Genomic DNA, 25747 nt, shown 5'->3' with positions numbered 1-25747 from the left:
GACAGTGACCCAAGCTGGGAATCAAACCCGGCTCCCTGGCGCTGTGAGGGATCTAATCACTGGGTGACCATTTCGCACTGGTAGTATCACAAATCAATGGCAGTAATAGGGATGCCTGAAGAATCTTTTGATAAAGGTTACATTTATGCAAGGTAGCATGCTCATAAATCCCATGGTTGTCCCCAATTAATATCTTTCATTTGAGGACAAATTGTCTCACCAGCCTCCATAAATGACTGAACTGTACCAGTGAAGAAAATGGATTATAAAACAATAGAAATAGTGTAATTGTGAAGTGCTCCCTCAGAACCTATTTGAGTTGTAGATATGGTTTAGGATAGTCAAAGGTATTCTTCCCCGGGCACTGATGAAGTGAGTCAGATTACTCGAGGTTATTGAGGTTTTATCTCTAAGGGAGAAGTATCCCCTTACTCCTCATACAAAGCAAGTAAACAAATTGATATTTTGAGGGATACTGGACAGTCCAGTCATTTATGGAGGCTGATGAGACAATTTGTCTTTAAATGAAAGAAAGGTACATGGGATTTATGAACCTGTCCCCTTGTATAAATTTAATTTGCGAGGTGACCTAGGAAGTAGAGTTATCACTGTGGGAACTGTTCCTCATTTACACATTGAATGGGTATACTTTATACTGGGTAATGATTTGGTAGATTTGAAAATATTAACATCTCCAAGAATTTTGAGGGAGCCACTTGGGGTGTCAGCAACTGAGATTTTGCAGGATTGCTCCCAGTTTGTATGGGAAGTAGAGCCAAGGTCATATGGTTAGACAACATGGAGTGAAATCAGTTGAGTGGATCATTCTGGGGTTTCAGGGGCAACAGATAACCTAAATAAATAGTTGGACAGGCAATGTAATTTAAAGATGGTTTATTAAGTTTATTAAGAAACAGCAGTTATATATGATGCAGTAACTAATTAGATGGAAGACTTGCAACAGTTGGCAGTTGAAATCCCCAGGCGGCAGAAAATGCTTGGCACAGAGTGTGTTGATTTAATCTTCCTTTGGGTGGCATGGTGGCACAGTGGTTAGCATTGCTGCCTCACAGCACTAGAGACCCAGGTTTGATTCCCGGCTTGGGTCATTGTCTGTGTGGAGTCTGCACATTCTCCCTGTGTTTGCGTGGGTTTCCTCAGGGGACACCAGTTTCCTCCCACAGTCAGAAAGATGTGCTGGTTAGGTACATTGGCCATGCTAAATTCTCCCTCAGTGTACCCGGACAGGTGCTGTAGTGTGGCGACGAGGGGATTTTCACAGTAACTTCATTGCAGTGTTAATGTAAGCTTACTTGTGACACTAACAAATAAACTTTAAATTTTTCCCCCCACCTGGGTTGATAACAAAAATTCATTGAAACTCATAGGATGGAGTTTTACCTCCCCATCCGCCACGGGAATCTGAGCAGATGAGGGGTGGGTAATGGAAACGTCTGCTGACGTAGGGTGGGATTTTATGGTTTGGGGACGAGCGAGGCTGTAAAATCCCACCCATTGTACCTGAAGAATTGTTAACAACCACCATTCCACTCCTGTGGGAAAGAGTGGACTTTGGCCAGAAGCATAGAAACTGCTTGCAATGCAGCAATTAACTTGTTGATGGGTGACATCACTTGACCCCATTTTGCTAGCTTTTGGATCATTTTAATATTTCATGTGTGTGTGTATGCATGTGTGTATGTATGTGTGTATATATGTGTGTGTGTGTGTATACGTGTGTGTGTGTGTATGTATGTGTGTATGTATGTGTGTATATATGTGTATGTGTGTGTGTGTGTATACGTGTGTGTAGTTTGTATGTGTGTGTATATGTGTGTTGGGAAGAATTTGGCAGAGTGCAGTCGTGTGTGGGAAAGCAGCATTTAGCTCTCCGCCGGTGGTTGGGGTTTTCATACCAGATTTTTAGCCACTCTGAAAAAGAAAATTTCTTCATGGTTTCATGCCACCTCCATGACGGGCATCCTCTGATTTCCCTGCCCTGCCATCAGCTAAATGTTTCATTTAGCAGGGCTCTCCATTAAAGGCTGCCCCAGTGCACCCCAGCCAGTTCTTCGTGTTCTTCATTATCCAGTGCAGAGGATGGCTGCAAGGAAGTCTGACCCTAGCTTCTCAGACTCCTCCCTCACCAGACTACTGGATACAGTGGAGGAGCAGCATGATGTCCTGTACCCTTATACAGGGAGGAGACCAGCAAGTAAGGACACCAACACATCAAGGGAGGTGGGGGCACTGGTGGCCAACATCAACTCCCTGCAAAGGAGGACAGGCATCATGTGCCATAAAAGGATGAATGGTCTCCTCCGGTTTGCCAGGATGAGTAATTCCACCCATCACTCTCAACTCACAGACCCATCACACATCCACAAGGAGCTCACTCACTGCCATTCAAGGACACCACCATTCGCTCTCCTACTGACATTTTCATCTCCCCTATGAGTCATCTCCTTTCACCTCAATGTTCCCACTCACCATCCACACATGCCTGGCATCCTTACCTGACACACATCCTACTTTCACTCTCCCTATCTGTTTTCATGCAGGACAAGTTGGCTCACAATAAGAGGGATAGATCCTTGATAGCCAGAGGGATGCCCGAGTTGAAAGTCCTCTCAGATTTTGAGGAGGAAGCCCACTAGCTGACCAGGTAGGAACTCAACCGGCAAGGGTGATAACTAAACCAAGTGAAAACCCAGCACACCATCACCAATCATACGTAACTAACATGGGTCATGTCCCACTATCTGGAGGCTCCTGCTCTGCATGAATGAAACCTCCCCTCTCTTGCAGGCTCATCAGGGGAGTAATCCAGGGCCTCCACTCCTTTGAGACCAGCACAGATGACTTCTCAGAAGTGGAGGTCAAAGGGCCATTACAGCTTTCACCCACATCCTCCACCAACGCAGAGACACACACCTCGGTGGGACTGAGTATCAGAGAGGTCTCGGGGTCACAAACTGGTGAGCACCTTGTTCTCTCTGATCCACAGCTGACATTCAGTGGATTGCTGGAGGACAGGAACCTGTTGATGCCCAGTTAGATGAGGAGCCTCTGGACCCAATCTTGCTTTGTTTGCTGGAGCGTGAAGGGCAAAGCTGGGAAAATCAGGAAGGGATATCAGCTTCACTCCTCAACTTGGAAGACAGAATGGAGGAGTCTTACCAGTCTCAGTTCAATAAGATAGTGCTGACACTCCGAGGTAATTAGGTCACCATGGCTAGGGTGGCGGCTGCATTGGAGATCTTGGTGCAAGTTGTCTGTCCTGCTTTGGTGTATGATGTGCACACCTTGGTGCAGGACATGCACTCCATGGTGTGGGCACTTCTGGGAATTCACAAGTGTCAATGGCAGAGGACAGAAGGACTTCTGGATCTCACTCCAGCTGCCTTTCTATCCCAAGGAGGAAGCCAGAGGCCCTCAGGCACCCATAGAGAGGAGGTGAAGCTGGTGCAGGGTCATCCTTCCAGGTTACTCCAGGAGTGTCCTGCCCATCCAACCCCCTCTCCCTCTGACCACTTCAGCCCTCGCTTCACAGGCCAGCAAGGATGCTACTTCCACCCAGCAGGTCTCCAAAATAAGACAGGGGCCCTCCAAGTCTCTGCAAACCTGTGGGTGTCTGCCAATGTCATCACCAACAACAGGGCACGGCAGACAGTAAGCTGCCTCCACCTTTGATGTGGATCCTGCATATACAGCAAGATGTAGCAGCAGGGTTAGAAAGGTTAAGAAGGTCTAGTTGCACAGTGTGGGCATAGATGTCAGGCATTTGTAGATAGTGCCCACTTCTGTAAATAAACTCTCACTTATTGCACCCTCTCTGCGGCTCATTGTTCAGTGAAATTCTTCCTGTGGTGTTGCATTCCTGTTCCACAGAGAGACTGGCTGCTCAGTCCAGAACTCCCTCCACGTGCTCCCTGAAGGGTTACCAGAATATAATGTGGTGTCCCCTCACAGTGACTGAGCATTTCAATCATGCTTGTTTCTCATAGAGAATGAGGACACCTCCCACAATGCACAGTGTTACCGTCACTCATGACAGTCATTGTCAACGTGTGCTCTCTGCACATGTTCTCCTGCTGCCTGACCCAGTAAAAAGTTAGTTTCAGCTTCCAGTGACACTGAACCTCAAGGGCACAGATCACTCAGGAGGAGCCTAGATCGAGAGAGGTGAAACTCTCTGTGCCACATTACCATGATATGATTCTGTTCATTTCATGGTGAGTGGGTGAGCTGCCTTCAGTCAGACAGGAGTCAAACATTCGCAGTAGGCTTTGAGGATCAATGCACTATGCCCACTGCAAGTCATTATCATTTTCCTGCTACATGGGGACTCTGGGCCTCCAGTCCCTCCCCATGACACGAGCTTTATCATTGAGTGTGTGTGCTGCCAACAATCAGATGGGAGAGTAATATTCCTCACCCTTTCACTAGTTTAACCTTTCACCCCTTGCCCCTCTGCTGGTTCACCCCCCCTTGTCCTTCACCAGTTCACCACCCCTGCCCCTCTCCCCTCTGCTGGCTCACCCCCCTCATTCCTCACCTCTTTGCCAGTTGAACCTCTTCACCCCTCGCTCCTCTGCTGGTTAAACAGCCCTCAACCCTTGCCCCCCTGCTGGTTCACCTCCAACCGCACCTCCCACCCCTCCATCCTTCATCGCTCTGCTGGTTGACACCCCTCACTCCTTGCCCCTTCGTCATTTGAACTTCTTCATCCTTCGCCCTTTTTCCAGTTCACCCCCTCCCCCGTGCCCCCCCCAAACCCCTTCGCCAGTTCACCCCCTCTCAAGATCAAAGAGCTTCTCTGGTTCCCCCTCGCCCTTGCTGGTGCCCTGTCTCCTCTTTAAGTTAGTGATGCAGCGTGATGAGCTGCGAGCTCTCCCCCGAGCCGCACTCTGACCTCAGCTCACCAGGTTTCCATTTTAAAAAGGCTGTTGTAAATGGTGTCATTGTGACATTCTGCTGCTTTGGGCAGTTTTGAACATTCGGGGGATGATTGCTGCAGGGAGGCTCAATAATAAGATACAAGTAGATTAGAATGAGGCTGCTGGCATTGCATGGCTGGAAGTCCATTATGAAAGTGATGGGGGCAGGGTGATAGGACTGCCCACCAACCTAAAATGTGATTAGAACCTCTTGAGAGATCTTGTGTTCATGTCGCCATTCGCACCCGATGTGAACGGGAGCACAAAAGTAAAGTAATGTTTATTTATTAATCACAAATAAGGCTTACACTAACACTCCAATAAAGTTACTGTCAAATTCCCCTAGTCACCACACTATGGCGCCTGTTCGGGTCAATGCACCTAACCAGCACGCCTTTCAGAATGTGGGAGGAAACCAGAGCACCCGGAGGAAACCCACGCAGACACGGGGAGAATGTGCAAACTCAAGATCCCAGCCTTAGACTCAGGGCCCGATTTTTACCATCACGTTGCGCTCGTTTTCGGGTGCAAAAACTTGATAAAGTCGGGTGTGAGGTGAGTAGCGCGATCCCTTCCCACCTCCGCGCCAGTTCCCCCTTTACCAAGGTCTGAAAATGGCCACGATCAGGACCGCACCCGAAATGGGTACGACAGCCACTTAAATGCATTTGCATACATTGAAATTGACATACTGGATTGCATGCCCAACGTTACTGGCAGTTTCCCCTTTACCACCGTGTTCGCCCATCCAGATTCAGCACGAAACAGACACACTCTACAAAAGTCCGATTCGGGCGCTCCAGCCAGTGAGGAGGTAAGTGACGAGCATCCAATGACTCTCTGCTTGAGATCGGTGGGGGAGAGAGGGGGGTTGTCCGCTGCCACTCTGCCTGAGATCAGTGAGGGGGAAGGGGGGGAGGGGGCCGTGATCAGTCTGGCTGGCGGTTGGGGGGGAGATAAGGGGGTCAGTAATATTGTGGGGATGGGGCAATGTCTGTGGGGGCATTATCTTCACCTGAAGAAGGAATGACACTCCGAAAGCTTGTGGTACCAAATAAACCTGTTGGACTTTAATCTGGTGTTGTGAGACTTCTTACTGGGAGTGATGTGGCAGGAGAGCCACATTCTCTCATTTTTTTTCTGTGCATGCGCAGTTGGAAGCGCTGATCGGAGCTGCAGGATTTCAGGCACATTAATCCCCGCCCACAGGCTTCTGCAGCGTGATTCAGAATTGCTGCTATTTTTTCAGCAGAGTGCGTATGGGGGCACCTGAGAATGCGTCTAAAAGTCGGAACTGAAACACTTCCAGTTTCAAGTCCGTCCAGCACTTCGAATCAAAACAGTAAAATAGGGCCCTTTGTTTGCAACATTGATTTGCTAAAAGGTTATTGGCAATATCCACTTGTTATAAACACCTGCTCCATGCTTCATAGTGATATATCAGCAGTAAATTTTAATTCTTGGAAGATTAAATGTTAACTGTAGAAAAAGGGAAAAATGCAATTAAAGCAGCTTGAAGATGTTTATGTTTAAAAAGTTGGGGTCATGTTGAATTAAGGGGTTAAGCTAGAAAGCTAAGATTGTAAAACCACCAGTGGGCTTACTCAGCTGGAGATCTGGAGATGAGCTGTCTACATTGGCTGCAAAGAAATGTTGCCCAGAGAATAGTTTTGTTTTGGGAGTTAAAGCTATGATTTATTTAAAAAGCAGTCATTGATGTTTGAGATAACAGGCTACATCACCATAAAGTTGAGTTGAGCTTAAGAAAGTTCTGGGGTGTAGCAGGGGGTAAAGAGACCCCTGCTTTCAGACGACTAAAATAAAGTAGATTTGTTTAAATAGGGAACGCAGTGTGCCTTATAAATATATACAGAAGTTATTACAATGTGCCTCACTTATATAGTATACAAAGATATTGTCTGTATAAGCACATATATAATCATTTTTGAACAAGTATTTTTGTATCTTCTTGTGAGCTTTGGTCAACAAGTAATTTACCCCTTAGCATAATGGGAAATAAGTTTAGTTAGACAGACCACATTTTTTTGGAATAATGAAGCATATAGCATATACCCTGTTATCAGGGTCAGGCCAAGCAGCTACAAGCAACCAAGGTTATTGAAATGAATAGAAGGATTCAGCTTCTAGCTGCAATGAATAGACGTATTCAGCCTCCACTGGTAAAGGGGCAGAAAACAGAGCAGAGAAGATGACTTCCTTCTGCTTCCCAGGGTTGCAGGTGCTAGGGGCGACCGTTGAAGCTACTGGATTTTTATAGGTGAGGCTACTAGGTGACAGGGGGAAGAACGTCTGGGGTCAGTTGACCAATGAATTCCTAATTCTGCTGGGAGGCCAAATGCTACTGGCCAAAGTAAATAAAGTGTATTAATGTAATTGGACCATCCAGCTTGGATGACAGGTTGGGCGGGAGGATCAAGTCTTCAGAAATGCATATCTGTTGTGCTCATGTGATCTAACATTAGAGAGTGGTTAGAATCCTCTGAGCATCTCTCTCCCAATACATGTTTGTCAAATAAAAACGTCTTTAAAGGCATCATGTCTTTCGCAAGTCTTTGTGTTAAGCTAAGAATACCTGAATGCAAGACCCCCCAGAGGGAAGCCCCAGGAAAATCCCCTTATGTGAGGCTTCAATTTATCCATGTGTTTGCTGGGGGAATGGCCATATTGTAAAGATGTTGCTGTTTGCAGGGCCCAGGCAGCAGATATATTGCTGTTAACTGGTTCCGTGTAGTTGGTGCTCAGAGGAGTTGTATGATATCTTTGTGCAGTTAAAACTGAGGAGAAGTCCGGGGGAACTGAGAATTTGACAGAAGATCAGTGGCTCCAAGGTGGCAAGAGCTAGGCCTCAGAAGATGCCAAAAGAACCATTTATTGTTTGATGTAGCTGGGGAGATTGGAGCATGGTGAAATCCTGCAGCAGCGCCAACCCAGGGAAGCTGGTCAGCTATTAAAGAGCTGAAATTGCACCAGTGAGTAGAGGCATACTTGGAAATCCAGGACAATGGGATATCGAGTGGTGTGATTGAAACCCTGGGAGGTGTGCAGTCATTGAAGCAATCCGAGTTGGAACATCTTTGAGGGGGTGCAGAGGCTTGATCTTTGAAAGTGAAAACTTTGGAATCCCTCATGAGAGAGACAGAGTTTCAGTGAGATTGGTTGATTCACAATATTAATCGATGTCTGGTTGGGTTGTTGAGAAATCCATGGGATCTGTCCTGGTTTCATTTGCTATTTATTGTACAGAGTGGTGCAGCTGACCATAGTTTGCCTGTTAATTCATATGTACATCATAAGTAATCTTGGATGTTAGAGGATAATATAGGTATTGTAAATTATTTTATCTTTTTGGCCTTGCACATTTATTTTTGCTAAATCAAAATCCATGGTATTTTGAGAATTGATGCACTGAGCAAGTGTCTGAAATCTCAAACTTTGTCCACTTTGAACAAAATGTTACAGATCCCTAACCAGATCTTGGGGGTCAGGTCCAGGATCATATCATTCAAACTGATCAAGCCAAAGAAATCTCTGCTTTCATAACTCCAGGCAGCCTCCATCAATGTGGGGTTATGTCATTTGGAATGAAGAATAAACAAGCTACTTTCAAAGATTAACTAACCAAATAATTGCTGGGCTAAGCGATTGTGTTGTGTATATTGATGATCTGTTGGTTTACAGTAACACTTGTGAAGAACATATGAAACACCTAAATGCACTATTTGATAGACTTCAAAAGGCTGATTTGGTGATTAGTTTGGCCCATGTTGTGGGGCAGGGTTGAGAATTGCCTAAAGATGCTAAATTTAAAGCAATCATGTACCTTTGGTCCCTAAAACTGAAAAGGGAAACATTGTGGTATTTCAGAATGTGCGGGTTCTATGGAATATTTGTCCTGAATTTCAATGCAATAGTCACTCCATTAATGAACGTATTGAAGAAAATATAAAATTTAACTGGACAGCATCTTGTCAGACTGCCTTTGAGAGGTTGAAGGATGCTCTGAGTTTCAATAAACATTCAAAATAACTATTGATGCCAGTGATGTTGGTGTCGGAGTGCTGTTGCTACAAGAGGACGATATTGTCATAAAGAGTCCAGTCAGCTATTTCTCAAGAAAACCTAATGCAGGTTAACAAAAATACTCCACAATTGAGAAGGAAATGTTACATCTGGTCTTGGCTCTTCAACAATTTGAAGTATTTGTTTCAAATATAGGAAAGGCATTAATTTTCACTGATCATAATTCACTGGTGTTTTCAGAAAAGTTCCACACAAAGAATTCTTGGCTGTTTCTCTGGAGTTTGATGCTATCGCCATTCAACCTAAACATCAAGCATGTTGTTGGGAAAAAACATGTAATTGTTGATCCTCTCTTCAGTATTTAAAGAAGATTTGGTTTGATTTGATTTGATTTATTGTTGTCACATGTATTAGCATACAGTGAGAAGTATTGTTTCTTGCGCGCTATACAGACAGAGCATACTGTTCATAGAGAAGGAAATGAGAGAGTGCAGAATGTAGCACAGTCATAGCTAGGGTGTCGAGAAAGATCAACTTAATGCAAGGTTAGTCCATTCAAAAGTCTGATGGCAGCAGGGAAGAAGCTGTTCTTGAGTCGGTTGGTACATGACCTCAGACGTCTGTATCTTTTTCCCGAAGGAAGAAGGTGGAAGGGAGAATGTCCGAGGTGCGTGTGGTACTTAATTATGCTGGCTGCTTTTCCGAGGCAGCAGGAAGTGTAGACAGAATCAATGGATGGGAGGCTGGTTTGCGTGATGGATTGGACTACATTCACGATCTTTTGTAAGTGTGTGGAAATTAAGGCAGGCTCTGAGTTATGACAATTCTATGATGTTTAAATCCCTCAAATTCTTTAACTGTAAAAATGCTATGTATAATTCTGAAATATGAAAAGGTTACCTGTGCAGTATGTAATAACTGTGTCTTTAAAATTAACTTGTGTTTTGTGAGGCAGACCCTAACTAAAACTGAAATTGAATTGAAAGAGTAACATAAAGGGAAACAGAAAAGATAAACATAGAAAGGAAATTGATCCTTCCAGTTTATAAGGAAACAAAAACAAATTGAAGTTTGGGAGCTAAATTTTCTGGACGAACCAGAAGATAATGGAAGATACTGGAAGATAAGAGGATCGATTATGGTAGCACAGTTGATGTGATCTACATGGATTTCAGCAATATTTTTGACAAGGGCCCACATGGCAGACTGGTTAAAAGTATAAAAGTCCATTGGATCCAGGGGAATGTAACAAGCTGGATACAAAATTGGCTCGGTGGAGGGAAACAAAGGGTAATTGTTGATGGGCATTTTTGTGACTGAATGATTGTTTCCAGTGTGGTTCCACAGGGCTCAATACTAGGTGCGTTGGTTTTTGTGGTATATATTAATGACTTGGATGTAAGCATAGGGGGAACGATCAAGAAGATTGCAGATGACACAAAAACTGGCTGCATGGTAGAGAGTGATGAGTATGCCGTAGACTGAAGGAAGATGTTAACTGATTGGTCAGGTGGACAGAAAAATGGCAAACGGAACTCAACCCAGACAAATGTGATTTGGTGCATTAGGGGAGGCCAAACAAGGCAAAGGATTACAGTAAATGGGAGGATAGAGAGAGGTGTAAAGGAAGTGAGAGGCCTTGGACTGAATATTCACAGATCCTTGAAGTTAATAGGACAGGTTGATAATGTGATTAAGAATGATATGTAATCCTTTGATTTATTAGCTAAGGTCATCAAGTCATAGAAGTTTAAACATGGAAACAGGCCCTTTGGCCCAACTTGTCCATGTCCCTTTTTTAAATGACTAAGCTAGTCCCAATTTCCTGCGCTTGGCCCATATCCCTCTGTACCCATCTTACCCATGTAACTGTCTCAACGCTTTTTAAAAGACAAAATTGTACCCACCTCTACTGCTACCTCTGGCAACTTGTTCTAGACACTCACCACCCTCTGTGTGAAACAATTGCCCCTCTGGACCCTTTTGTATCTCTCCTTTATCACCTTAAACCAATGCCCTCTAGTTTTAGGCTCCCCTATCTTTGGGAAAAGATGTTGATTATCTAGTTGATCTATGCCCCTCATTATTTTATAGACCTCAATAAAATCACCACTAAGCCTCCTAAGCCCCAGAGAAAAAGGTCCCAGTCTATTCAGCCTTTGCTTATAACTCAAACCATCGAGTCCCGGTAGCATCTTTGTAAATCTTTTCTGCACTCTTTCTAGGCTAATAATATCCTTTCTATAATAAGGTGACCAGAACTGTACACAGTATTCCAAGTGTGGCCTTACCAATGTTTTGTACAATTTCAACAAGATGTCTCAACTCCTGTATTCAATGTTCTGGCCAAAGAAACCAAGCATGCTGAATGCCTTCTTCACCCCTCTGTCCACCTGTGACTCCACTTTCAAGGAGCTATGGACCTGTACCCCTAGATCTCTTTGTTCTATAACTCTCCCCAATGCTCTACCATTAACTGAATAAGTCCTGCCCTGTTTCAATCTACCAAATCACATCACCTCACATTTATCAAAATTTAATTCCATCTGCCATTCGTCAGCCCACTGGCCCAATTGATCTAGATCCCATTGCAATCCTGGATAACCTTCTTCACTGTCCACTATGCTACCAATCTTTGTGTCATCTGCAAACTTACTAACCATACCTCCTAAATTCTTTAAAAGTTTAAAAAAAAGTTTAGTTATTTATTAGTCACAAGTAAGGCTTAAATTAACACTGCAATGAAGTTACTGTGAAATTCCCCTAGTCACCCGAGTCCAGCGCCTGTTCGGGTCAATGCACCTAACCAGCATGTCTTTCAGACTGTGGGAGGAAACCGGAGCACCTGGAGGAAACCCACGTGGACATAGGGAGAACTTGCAAATTCCACTGCTGTGAGGCAGTAGTGCTAACCACTGTGCCACCATGCCGCCCATTCTCATCCAAATTTTCATCTAGATTCTCATCCAAATCATTAATATAAATGACAGATAACAGTGGACCCAGCACCGATCCCTGAGGCACACCACTGGTCACGGCCTCTAGTTTGAAAAACAATCCTCTACAGCCACCCTCTGTCTTCTGTCATCCAGCCAATTTTGTATTCATTTGGCTACCTCACACTGGATTCATGAGATTTAACCTTATGCAGCAACCTACCATGCGGTAGCTTGTCAAAGGCCTTGCTAAAATCCATTTAGACAACATCAACTGCACTGCCCTCATCTACCTTCTTGGTTACCCCTTCAAAAAACGCAATCAAATTTGTGAGACATGATTTTCCACTCACAAAGCCATGCTGATTGTCCCTAATCAGTCCTTGCATCTCTAAATGCTTGTAGATCCTGTCTCTCAGAATACCTTCGAACAAAAAGGTGTAGAATATAAGAGCAGGGCAGATTTGCTGGAACTATGTAAAACATAAATTAGTCCAAAACTTGAGTACTGTGTGCAGTTCTGTTCACCTTACTTCCGAATGGACAGAATTGCATTAGAGAAGGTACAGAGGAGATTTACAGGAATGTTGCCAGGACTGGAAAATTGCAGCTATGATGAAAGATTGAATAGGTCAGGGTTGTTCTCCTTGGAATAATGGAGACTGTATACAAAATCATGAGAAGCCTGGATAGAATGTATGGGAAAGGCCTATTTACATTAGCAGAGGGGTCAGTGACTAGGGGGCTTTGATTTAAAGTGAAGAGTTTAGAGGAGAGATGAGGAAGGTTTTTGTTCAACCAAAATGGTTGTTGGGATCTGGAACTCATTGTTTGAAAAGACAACAGAGGCAGAAACCCTCAACTCATTTAAAAGGTGCCTGGAAATGCATCTGAAGTGCCATAACCTGCAGCATTACAGACCAAATTCTGGAAAGTGGGATCAGACTGGATGGCTTATTTTTTAGCCAGCCCAGACAGAATGGGCCAAGTGGCCTCTCTATGAACCTTAATCCTTTTATGCACCTATGTAGTGGTGGGTCTATCACATCCAAACCAAGTTGAACAGATTTGGGAGACATGTGCCATTTGTGGTGAAGATCATGCCCACAGAATCCAGCTTGGTTGTGCGCCATTTCAGCAGGGGATCAGGCTATCTCCTCAAAGGAGAAGAACAGAAAGTCTTCATGAGGAAGGCAGAGTTTTGAAGGACTTTGTGACTCATTGGGAAGACTTTTGAGTCAAACTCAAAGATATTTCTTTGTTGTATCCATCATTTATTGTACAATTTATAAATTACAATCTGCTACAAATTACCTGTTAATTCATGTTTAATTCATGTTAATTCTGGATGTTAGAATATAGGATAAAAGGTATTTAGCATTAGCTTTGTTGACTCTTGTATAGTAAAAAATATTCTGTTTTAAACAATGGAATCTCATAACTTCAATTTATTAACAAATAATTGGGATTTCAAATGTAGACTGCCTTAAAATAAAGGTTACTGATCTCTACTAAGATCATAACAGCAAGCGTAAATCACCTCTTCAATAACTAGGTTCTGATAAAAGGTCATAGACCTGAAACATTAACTCTATTTCTCTCTCCAAGCTGCTGATCAGAACTGCACACTTAAGTTAATATACAATTTAAAACCTCAAATTATTCACGTAGTAAGATCATTGCTGAAGGAAATGTTTGCTGCATGTTGGAACTGTCATCTTGAGTTGTCAATATGTTGCACTGGCATCTGTGAGTTGTACGACAAGTTGTACGACAAGATCATGAGCAAGATCAGTTTTGCAATTACTCCTTTACCTCCTTAAACATTGCTCCTCTGCTTCTCCCGGTTATGACATTCAGGCCATTTTTCAGATGTCTTGCATCCCTTGGCTCCAACCTTCCAGTTATATCATATCAGGAAGGGCTGACGACAACTAAAATAGGAGCAAATATAACTTTGTAGCTGCTCTCCTACTTGGTTTGGCAAAATATCTGTATTGTTAGCAAATATCTTTCAGCTAGATTGGCAGTTGAAATACATACAAGCTACTATCATATTTGGATACTGAAATTAATTAAATGGTCTAACTTGCTCTTTTGCTGGCAGAATTAAAATTCTTTCCCCAAAGTATAGACCTATGCCAGAAACTAGATATCTCCATCTAAACTGGCTGATTGTCTGGCTGTTTCCAAATGTTGGACAATAGACAAAGCTACTGATGTTAAGGCAGAATTTTACCTTCCTTAACCGGCAGGTTTGCAAGTGGATTGCCTTGCTACTTGTCTCCCAACCTCCACAGATTTATGATGGGACGGGCATGGCCGAGGCCAGTGCATCAACACATGCCCCAATTGAGGCCAATTATTGACCTCTTAAGGGCCTTTTCCTGACCATCTTTAATCTTCAGGTTGGTGAGAGGAGTTCAGGGGCAGGTGGAAGCACAAAATGTGACCCTGCTCAGGCTTCAGGTGGGAGTGGGGGCGGGGGGGGGGGGGGGGGGGGGAACGGGGTTGCCTCCTTCAACAGTCTCCTTTCAACATTAGGTGCCCTCCAGAAATGTCCGACCCCTTTGGGTGTTCCTTCTCCCGCAGTCTCTCCACCAACACCCATTGCCCCTGACCCTCAGGCATCATCTTCCCTCCCTCCTGTGAAACCCCCATACTTATCTTGTTACTGGAGTCCCAGGCCTGAGGCTTGAGGGACTGCTTGCAGTACCAGTCCTGTCCACTACAGCTTCTGGCACTGCTGAGACTAGAGAGCTGCCAGCCATTCAGCTGAGTGAGGGGCGAAGATCTATCTCCAGTCAATTAATGCTCGTTGGAGCAGTTAAACGGCTGGAAGCCAATATTGGCTGAGATACATTCGCTGCTGACATGTGGGAGGGTGGGAAGGGCAATCCCTCACCATCCCAAAAAATCCTAGCCTTGGAAACCGTTCCTCCAAAATGTCATGATTATAAACAGAAAATAGTACACAGTGGTATTAGGCAGAAAAAAAATATTGTGAATGCACCTCAGGTAGTATCTGCTGCAGTTAATATCTTTAGTGCTTTCATTCCCTGGACATCACATATAGTTTTTGATTAAAATCTGTCTCTTGTGTCAAATATTTTATGCAATTGCAGTTAGAGCTTTCATATATTAACAAACTATTTAAAGTTGTACAAATGGAAAAAAATGAAGTGGGGGAAACTTTCACTGGCTTTGCTGGGTGAAAAAAAAAATGTTAGCATCTTTCTGTCCACTTGGTCCACCACTCTGGTTGGTGCCACTTTGAGATGGGCCAATCATTGAATCCCTATAATGCAGAAGGAGGCCATTCAGCCCATCGAGCCTGCACCTTTGGGGTTGTGGGAGGAAACCAGAGCACCTGGAGGAAACTCATGTGGACACAGAAAGAACATGCAAACTCCACACAGATAGCCGCGAATCGAACATGGGCCTTGACAGTCATTTTTGGAGGCAACAACACAAAGTCTGAGTGCTGCACGCTCTGTCTAGTTTTACTCAACAGTGTACCCAGAGCACTGGTAAAAGTAGGGAAAATCCCAAGGTATTCTATAAGCATATCCATGGGAAGAGGATAACCAGGGAAAGAGTAGGGCCCATTAGGGACCAAAGGAGCAATCTGTGGGTGGAGCCAGGGGATATTGGTAGTGTGTTGAATGAATACTTCACATCTGTCCTCAACCAAGAAAATGAGGATAATGGTATGGAATTCAGGGAGAGGGTCATGAGGTTCTTGAGAAAATCGACATAGGGAAGGACAAGGTGGGAATCAGAACAGTAGGCCAGCAAGTGTTGAGACTGGGGATGAGCATGGGACCCAGACCAGGCTAGCTAAGAGGAACAGCAGGCTGGGGAAGGCCAAACTCAGTGGGCCTGGAGGTCTGGAGTGCATCTGCTTCAATGCAAGGAGTATAACAGGTAAGACAGATGAACTTAGAGCCTTGATTCATGCGCGGAACCTGGATGTGGTTGTGGTAACAGAGATTTGGTTAAAAGAGGGATAGGACTGGCAGCTAAATGTTCTGGGATATAGGTGTTTTAGGTGACACAGAGGGGAAGGCAAAAGTGGAGGGGGGGATTGCAATACTGTTTCGGGGACGTATTACAGCCATGTAGAGGGAGGACGCACTGGAAGAATCATGCAGCGAGACATTGTGGGTAGAGCTCAGAAACAGGAAGGGGGCAGTCATTATGATGGGGGTATGCTTCAGGCCTCCCAACAGCCCAAGGAAAGTTCAAGAATGGAGATGTAAGCAGATTCTGGACAGATGTAGAAATAATAAAGTTCTTGTAGTGGGAGACTTTAATTTTCCTCACATTGACTGGAAATCCCTTCGAGCTGGGTGCCTGGATGATGAGCAATTTGTTAAATGTGTCCAGGAAGGTTTTTTGGAACAATATGTAGATAGTCCAATGAGAGAGGGAGCTATACTGGACTTGGTACTAGGGAATGAGCCTGGCCAGGTCATCAAAGTTACAGTGGCGAACACTGTACATTTTCGGATACTCATGCAAAAGGACAAGGGTTGTCTTCGGGTTAAGGTGCTAAATTGGGGGAAGGCTAACTACAACCAGATTAGGCAGGATTTGGAGGCTGTTCTTTGGGAGAGGCTGTTTGAGGCTAAATCCACATCTGACATGTGGGAGTCTTTTAAGGAGCAGTTGATCAGAGTGCAGGACAGATGTGTGCCTGTGAAAAGGAAGGACAGGGAAGCAGGATTCGGGAACCATGGATGACCAGGGAAATTGTGAGTCCAGTCAAAAAGAAAAAGGATGCATATATATGGTCTAGACAACTAAAGACAGATGAAGCACTTGAAGAATACAGGGAAAGTAGAAAAGATCTCCAACAGGGAGTTAGGAGGGCAAAAAAGGGTCATGAAATGCCCTTGGCAAGCAGGATTAAAGAGAATCCCAAGGCATTTTATACATATATTAGGAACAAGAGGGTAGCTAGAGAAAGAGTTGGTCCACTCACGGACAAAGGAGGGAAATTATGCGTGGAACCAAAGGAAGTGGGTGAGATCCTGAATGAGTACTTTGCATCGGTATTCACAAAAGAGAGGGACAAATTGATTGATGGTGTCTCGGAGGGGAGCAAGTCATCATTACGAGGGAGGAAGTGTTAGGTGCATTAAAAAGCATTAAGGCAGACAAATTCCCAGGGCCAGATGGTATCTATCCCAGATTACTGAGGGAGACAAGAGAGGAAATTTTTTATTTTATTCATTTGTGGGATATTGGTGTCGCTGGCTGGCCAGCATTTATTGCCCATCATTAGTGGAGGTAGTGGGCCACCTTCTTGAATCACTGCACTCCATATTCTGTGGGTTGACCCGCAATGTCACTAGGGAGGGAATTCCAGGATTTTGACCCAGCGACTATGAAGGAACAGCGATATATTTCCAAGTCAGGCTGATGAATGGCTTGGAAGGGAACTTGCAGGTGGTGGTTTTCCCATGTATCTGCTGCCCTTGTCCTTCTAGATGGAAGTGGTTTTGGGTTTGGAAGGACCATATTGCTGGGCCTCTAACAGAAAACTTTGTTTCCTTGTTGGCCATAGGTGAGCTCTCAGAGGATTGGAGGATAGCCAATGTTGTCCCTTTATTTAAGAAGGGTAACAAGGATAATCTGAGTAATTATAGGTTGGTGAGCTTGACGTCCGTGATAGTGAAATTGTTGAAGAGGATTCTTAGGGATAGGATCTGTCCACATTTGGAATTGAATGGTGTTATCAGTGACAGACAGCATGGTTTTGTATGAGGGAGGTCATATCTCACTAATTTGATTGAGTTTTTTGAGGATGCGACAAAAATGATTGATGAGGGAAGGGCTGTGAATGTCATCTAGATGGACTCGAGTAAACCATTTGACAAGGAATCTCATGGCAGGCAGGTGCAAAAGGTTAAATCACATGGGATCAAGGGTGAACAAGCTAGATGGATTCAGAACTGGTTTGGCCATAGAAGACAGAGGGTAGTGGTGGAAGGGTGTTTTTCTGAATGGAGGCCTGTAACTAGAGGTGTTCCAGTGCTGGGACCTCGGTTGTTTGTGATATATATAAATGACTTGGAAGAAAATATAGCTGCTCTGATCAGCAAGTTTGTGGATGATACTACGATTGCTGGAGTTGCAGATAGTGATGAAGATTTGATTTGATTTGATTTGATTTATTATTGTCACATGTATTAGCATACAGTGAAAAGTATTGTTTCCTGCGCGCTATATAGACAAAACATACCATTCATAGAGAAGGAAATGAGAGAGTGCAGAATGTAGTGTTACAGTCATAGCTAGGATGCAGAGAAAGATCAGCATAATGCAAGGTAGGTCCATTCAAAAGTCTGACGGCAGCGGGGAAGAAGCTGTTCTTGAATCGGTTGGTACATGACCTCAGACTTATGTATCTTTTTCCTGACAGAAGAAAGCGGAAGGGAGAATGTTCGGGGTGCTTGAGGTCCTTAATTATGCTGGCTGCTTTGCCGAGGCAGCGGGAAGTGCAGACAGAGTCAATGGGTGGGAGGCTGGTTTGCGTGATGGATTGGGCTACACTTACGACCTTTTGTAGTTTCTTACAGTCTTGGGCAGAGCAGGAGCCATACCAAGCTGTGATACAACCAGAAAGAATGCTTTCTATGGTGCATCTGTAAAAGTTGGTGAGAGTCATAGCTGACATGCGAAATTTCCTTAGTCTTCTGAGAAAGTAGAGGCATTGGTGAGCTTTCTTAACTATAGTGTCAGCATGGGGGGACCAGGACAGGTTGTTGGTGATATGGACACCTAAAAACCTGCAACTCTCGACCATTTCTACTTCGTCTCCGGTAATGTAGACAGGGGCATTTTCTCCTTTACGCTTCCTGAAATCGATGACAAACTCCTTCATTTTGTTGACATTGAGGGAGAGGTTATTGTCACTGCACCAGTTCACCAAATTCTCCATCTCATTCCTGTACTCTGTCTCGTCATTATTTGAGATCCGACCCACTACGGTGGTGTCATCAGTAAACTTGAAAATCAAGCTGGAGGGGAATTTGGCCACACAGTCAGAGGTGTATAAGGAGTATAGTAAGGGACTGAGGCCACAGCCTTGTGGAGTACCTGTGTTGAGGATGATTGTGGAGAAGGTGTTGTTGCCTATCCCTACTGACTGTGGTCTGTGAGTTAGGAAGTTCAGGATCCAGTCGCAGGCAGAGGAGCCGAGGCCCAGGTCACAGAATTTGGAGATGAGTTTTGTGGGAATAATGGTGTTGAAGGCTGTACTGGAGTCAATAAATAGGAGCCTGACATAGGTGTCTTTGTTATCCAGGTGTTCCAGGGTTCAGTGCAGGGCCAGGGAGATGGCGTCTGCTGTGGACCTGTTGCAGCGGTAGGCAAACTATAGTGGATCCAGGCAGTCCGGGAGGCTGGAATTGATTTGTGCCATGACTAGCCTTGGGAAGCACTTCATGTCAGAGCCACAGGATGATAGTCATTAAGGCATGTTGCTTGGCTTTTCTTAGGTACCGGAATGATGGTCATCTTCTTGAAGAAGATAGGGACCTCAGATTGTTGTAAAGAGAGGTTGAAGATGTCTGCGAATACCCCCGTCAGCTGATCCACGCAGGATCTGAGTGCTCATCCAGGTACTCCATCCGGGCCAGTCGCTTTCCGTGGGTTGACCTTCGAGAAAGCTGCTCTGACATCTGCAATGGTGACCCCAGATACAGGTTCATCCAGAGCTTCCAGGGTGGAGGGCATGCTCTCACTGACCTCTTGCTCAAGACGGGTGCAGAATGCATTGAGCTCATCAGGGAGGGGTGCATTGGAGCTGGCGATTTTACATGCCTTCATCGTGTAGCCTGTTATGTCTTGCAGATCTTGCCTTGTTCAGTGGGGGTTGGTGTGGCTAGCCTGGGACTCTAGCTTGGTCCGGTACTGTCTTTTGACATCTTTGATGGATCTCCTTATATCGTATCTGGCTTTCTTGTATAGGTTAGGGTCACCTGACTTGAATGCCTCAGACCTGGACTTCAGCAAGCAGTGGTTATCCCTGTTCTTCCATGGTTTCCAGTTGGGGAACACGCAGACTTGCTTCTTTGGCACACAGTCTTCTGCACAATTACTAATGAAGTCAGTTACTGTAGTGACATACTCGTTCAGGCTGGTTCAGAGTTTTTAAATACTGACCAGTCTACTGACTCCAAACAGTCCCATAGGAGATCATCCGATTCCTCAGACCAACATCTTTGATGGATTCTCCCGCTTCAGTTTTTGTTTGTAAGCCATGATCAGGAGCACAGCTTCGTGGTCTGATTTTCCAAAGTGTGGGCGGGCGATAGAGCGGTAGGCATGTTTGATATTTGTGTGACAGTGGTCTAGGATGTTTGGGTCTCTGGTGGAGCAGGAGACGTGTTGGTGGTAACTTGGTAGTACGCTCTTGAGCTTGGCCTGATTGAAGTCCCCGGCCATGATGAATAAGGCTTCAGGATGTTTCATCTCAAGGCTATTCGTAGTGGTGTATATTTCGTCCAGTGCGACTTTCATGTCTGCATGGGGTGGGATGTAAACTGCCATCAGGATAACGGATGTGAACTCCCACGGAAGGTAGTAGGGGTGGCATTTTAGCGTCAGGTATTTTAGGTCCGGGGAGCAGAAACTTGCCAGTGTTGCTACATCTAGACACCACGAGGTGTTGATTAGGATACAGACCCCACCTCCCCTAGCCTTGCCTGAGGCTGCTGTATGGTCCATTCGATGGACTGAGAAGCCCTCTGGTTGTAGGGCACGGTCCGGTGAAGCAGGAGTGAGCCACATCTCCGTGAAACAGAGTACACAGCAGTCCTTCGGTTCTCTTTGGAACATGAGTCTGGCTTTAAGTTCGTCTAGCTTGTTTTCCAGAGACTGGACATTTAGAACATAGAACGTAGAATATTACAGTGCAGTACAGGCCCTCAATGTTGCGCCGACCAGTGGAACCAATCTAAAGCCCCTCTAATCTACACTATTCCAATATCATCCATATGTTTATCCAATAACCATTTGAATGCTCCTAATGTTGATGAGTCCACTACTGCTGCAGGCAGGGCATTCCACGCCCTTACTACTCTCTGAGTAAAGAACCTACCTCTAACATCTCTCACCCCTCAATTTAAAGCTATGTCCCCTCGTGTTAGCCATCACCATCCGAGGAAAAAGGCTCTCACTGTCCACCCTATCTAATCCTCTGATCAGCTTGTATGTCTCTATTAAGTCACCTCTTAACCTTTTTCTCTCTAACGAAAACAACCTCAAGCCCCTCAGCCTTTCCTCATGCGATTTTCCCACCATACCAGGCAACATCCTGGTAAATCTTCTCTGCACCCTTTCCAACACTTCCACATCTTTCCTATAATACGGCGACCAGAACTGTACGCAATACTTCAAGTGCGGCCGCACCAGAGTTTTGTACAGTTGCAGCAAGACCTCCTGGCTCCGAAACTCAATCCCTCTCCCAATAAAAGCCAACACACCGTACGCCTTCTTAACAACCCTATCAACCTGGGTGCCAACTTTCAGGGATCTACTTTGTCAGCAGTAAGCTGGGAAGGGGAGCCTTGGGACTGCATTGTTTCTCTCTCACCTGCAGGCCTATACATTTTCCACGCTTCCTGGGGTGACTGCTTCTTTTCAAGCCTGGGAGACACTGGGAATAGTTTGCAGTGTTAAGGGTATAGGTGTGTTCAATGAGGTTCCTCGCACTGGTCAGTGCGTGGATGGAGGATTTGTTGCCTCGCTTGTGGTTCCTGCGTTGGTAGATGGGTCTGCAAGGCTGGGTGTTCTGGGTCACTGTCGGGCTACGGTTTGGCTTTGCCGGTCGGTGAATATCCAGACCATGCTCCGGCGTGGACAGGTCGAAGGTCGGTAAGTGGATGATGTCCCTGGGGTCACTGTCGTGGATGAGCCAGTGGTCGGGTCCGTGTGTTGGGGTCTGCTGGGTCACTATCAGGCCAGGGTCTTCCTTCGGAGATCGGAGGATCTCTAGACCTGCAAGTAAATTTAGAAGAGCAGAGATTGTCAGAGAATACAACAGGATATAGATCGGCTGGAAAATTGGGAGGAGAAATGACTGATGGAATTTAATCCAGACAAATGCGAGGTGATGCATTTTGGTAGATCCAATTCAGGTGGGAGCTATAAAATAAATGGAAGAACCATCAGGAGCATAGACACACAGAGAGATCTGGGAGTACAGGTCCACAGATCTTTAAAAGTGCAGCACAGGTGGAAAAGGTGGTGAATAAAGCATATGGAATAATTGCCTTCATCGGCCGGCGCATCGAGTATAAAAGTTTGCAAATTATGTTACAGTTATGTAAAACATTAGTTGGGCCACATTTGGAATACTGTGTCCAATTCAGGTCGCCACACTACCAGAAACATGTGGAGGCTTTGGAGAGAGTACTGAAAAGGTTGACCAGGATGTTGCCTGATATGGATGGTATTAGTTATGAGGAGAGATTCAATAAACTAGATTGTTCTCCCTGGAAAGATGGAGGCTGATGGGCAAGCTGACAGAAGTTTATAAAATTATGAGGGACGCAGGTAAGGCGAACAGTTGGAAACTTTTTCCCAGGGCAGAAATGACAATTACAAGGGGCACAAGTTCAAGGTCAGGGGGGAAAGGTTCAGTGGAGATGTGCGGGGGAATCTTTTTACACAGAGGGTAGTGGGGGCCTGAAATGCACTGCCATGTGAGGTGGTTGAAGCAGATAGGCTGGCAACATTTCAGACTTATCTGGATAGACACATGAAGAGGCAGGGTACAGAGAGTTACAGGTGGTTGGTCTAGATCGGACAACGTGATTGGCACAGGCTTGGTGGGCCGATGAGCCTGTTCCTGTGCTGGACTGTTCTTTGTTCTTTGTATTGGAGGTGTTGGCAGCCTTAAAAGTGGATAAATCTCTAGGTCTAGATGAATTGTGTCCGAGGCTGCTGTGGGAAGCAAGGGAAGAAATTGCAGGGGCTCTGACCCAGATTTTCAATTCCTCTCGGGCCTCTTCTGTGCTGCATGATTCTATGATTCTAGGAGAAATGATGTTCATTTTAAAACATTTTTTAGTGGCCAGGGGGACTGAAATTGTTTCTCCGGATTTGGCAAGAATAACGTGGGCTGCTGCCATCCACTTTCCACTTGCTGAAACTGCCTTGCTGTCAGCTGGGTCATGCTTTGGGCCACCTGATATTATGCCAGTATGGAGCTGGTGAGCTGCAGAGTGGAGCTGACTTGGCATCGACAGCTCAGTAGCAGCATGCGAATTGTGCCAGACTTTCAAAACAGACGATTCATCCGGCTCGCATTTTTGGGCAGCGAGCCATCATACAATTAAAATCTACTGCATTAAGTTGTCTGTGCTCTTCTGCTGATCCAGACTCAGGTGCTGAATCATCCCTTTAAATCATCGAATCATAGGGTCCCTTCAGTGCAGTGTACCCATTGAGCCTGTACCGACAACAATCCCACCCAGGCCCTACCACTGTAAACCCATGTATTTACCCTACTAATCCCCTTGACACTCAGGAGCAATTTAGTTTGGCCAATCAACCTGACTCTGGAGTATGGGTTTTTTAAAGTTTTTTAAAGTTTATTTATTAGGCACAAGTAGGCTGGCATTAACACTGCAATGAAGTTACTGTGAAATTCCCCGAGTCACCACAGTCCGGTGCCTGTTCAGGTCAATGTACCTAACCAGCACGTCTTTCAGCCTGTGGGAGGAAACCGGAGCACCCGGAGGAAACCCACGCAGACACGGGGAGAACGTGCAAACTCCACACAGACAGTGACCCAAGCTAGGAATCGAACCCAGGTCCCTGGCTCTGTGAGGCAGCAGTGTGAACCACTGTGCCACCATGCAGCCGTTGAAACCTGGGCACCTGGAGGAAACCCACACAGACACTGTTTTAATCCCATTCAGAATGAGTGCTTTGTGCCTTTTACTTTGTTGAAGATATTTTGGGTAAATCGAGCTACTGGAGATGGACGAATTCCGAATCACTGCCCAAACACCAGTGCAAACATCTGAGATGCCAAAGATTTCACTCAGTTTGCGACAAACCACTTTCAGAATGGAACCAGCCACATTTTAAGTTCAATATTTGGAAAGCGAACATCGCTGGCAAAGCTGACATTTATTATCCATCCCCGGTTGCCCTTGAGAAGTTAACCTTCACATCACTGGTAGCAGTCTGATACAGCTGAGTGCCTTACTTGGTGACTCCAGAGAACAGTTAAGAATCAAACACATTGGCCTGGGATTACAGACACATATTTGCTAGACCATGTAAAAACAGCAGCTTTCTTTCTGTAAGTGAACCAAATAAAGTTTTAATAAAGTCCAATAACTTTGCAATCACTTTTTATTTGTACCACCATCTTACTTACAATTTTCTTTGAAATTGAATTTAATTTTTCAACTGCATGGGGGAGATTTGGTCTTGTGAACTGTGGGTCATTTCGTTCAGGTCTCTTACCTTTTTAATTCCAAAAGGATGTTCCAGTATCACCTCACTGATGTATCTCATCTTGTCACTTTCTCTTTTGAACCTTGACTTTGTCCTGAAAGGAAATGTGCCATGTCAGCTACGACTCTCACCAACCTTTACAGATGCACCATAGAAAGCATTCTTTCTGGTCATATCACAGCTTGATATGGCTCCTGCTCTGGCCAAGACCGCAAGAAACTACAAAAGGTTGTGAATGTAGCCCAATCCATCACGCAAACCAGCCTCCCATCCATTGACTCTGTCTACACTTCTCGCTGCCTCAGCAAAGCAACCAGCATAATTAAGGACCCCACGCACCCGGGACATTCTCTCTTCCAACTTCTTGCGTCGAGAAAAAGATACAAAACCTGATGTCACGTACCAACCGACTCAAGAATAGCTTCTTCCCTGCTGCTGTCAGACTTTTGAATGGATAAAAGTAAATTACTGCAGATGCTGAAAGTTGAAACCAAAAGAGAAAATGCTGGAAAATCTCAGCAGGTCTGGCAGCATCTGTAAGGAGAGAAAAGAGCTGACGTTTCGAGTCCAGACGACCCTTTGTCAAAGCTAAAAGGCATAGAAAGTGGGAGATATTTATACTGCAGGGTGAACCAGGGAAACCAGTTAATAGCTGTCCATAGAGAGAATAAAGGGTGTGAATGGCCAAACAGCAGAGAAGCTAAAATGAAGATGTCGGGGGAGGGGGGGAGGAAAATGGATGGGACAGAGGTAAGATTTAGAAAAGGAGAAGCAAAGTGGGGGGTGGGTGGGAAAAGGTAAGAGAAGGGGTGTAAAGTAGGGGAAAAGAGTGGGAAGAAAACTGAAGAAAGACAATAAAGAACTAAAAGGTAGAGAGCAATAAATAAATAAATAAAATAGAATTAAAACAAAGGGGTCGAGGTGGGGTAGAGCAAATCATCTGAAGTTGTTGAATGTGATGTTGAGACCGGGAGGCTGTAAAGTGCCCAGCCGGAAGATGAGATGCTGTTCCTCCAGTTTGCGTTGAGCTTCACTGGAACATTGCAGCAGGCAAAGGACAGACATGGGGCATTTTCTCTACTTACAGATGCTTTTCTCTCCTTACCCATGCCCACATTTTGTTTAGTGTCAGTTAAACAATGAGACATTTTCTTGGTGGGTAAGAGAGATGGCTTTTTCTCATTGGAAAAGCAGCCCATGAAGGTGTGATCAGTGCTGATAGCTCACCTCAGTTTTTCGGATGAGACCCGAGGGCCAATTATTATCAGTCCTTGGGCCTCATGGTTTGGATGGTGAGACTGAAAGGAAGTCTCTGAAGAATCCCGAGGAAGGTAGGCCCGATGC

This window comes from Mustelus asterias, chromosome 1, assembly GCF_964213995.1.
Source record: "Mustelus asterias chromosome 1, sMusAst1.hap1.1, whole genome shotgun sequence".
NCBI lineage: Eukaryota > Metazoa > Chordata > Chondrichthyes > Carcharhiniformes > Triakidae > Mustelus > Mustelus asterias.
Note: the sequence above shows the minus strand (reverse complement) of the source record.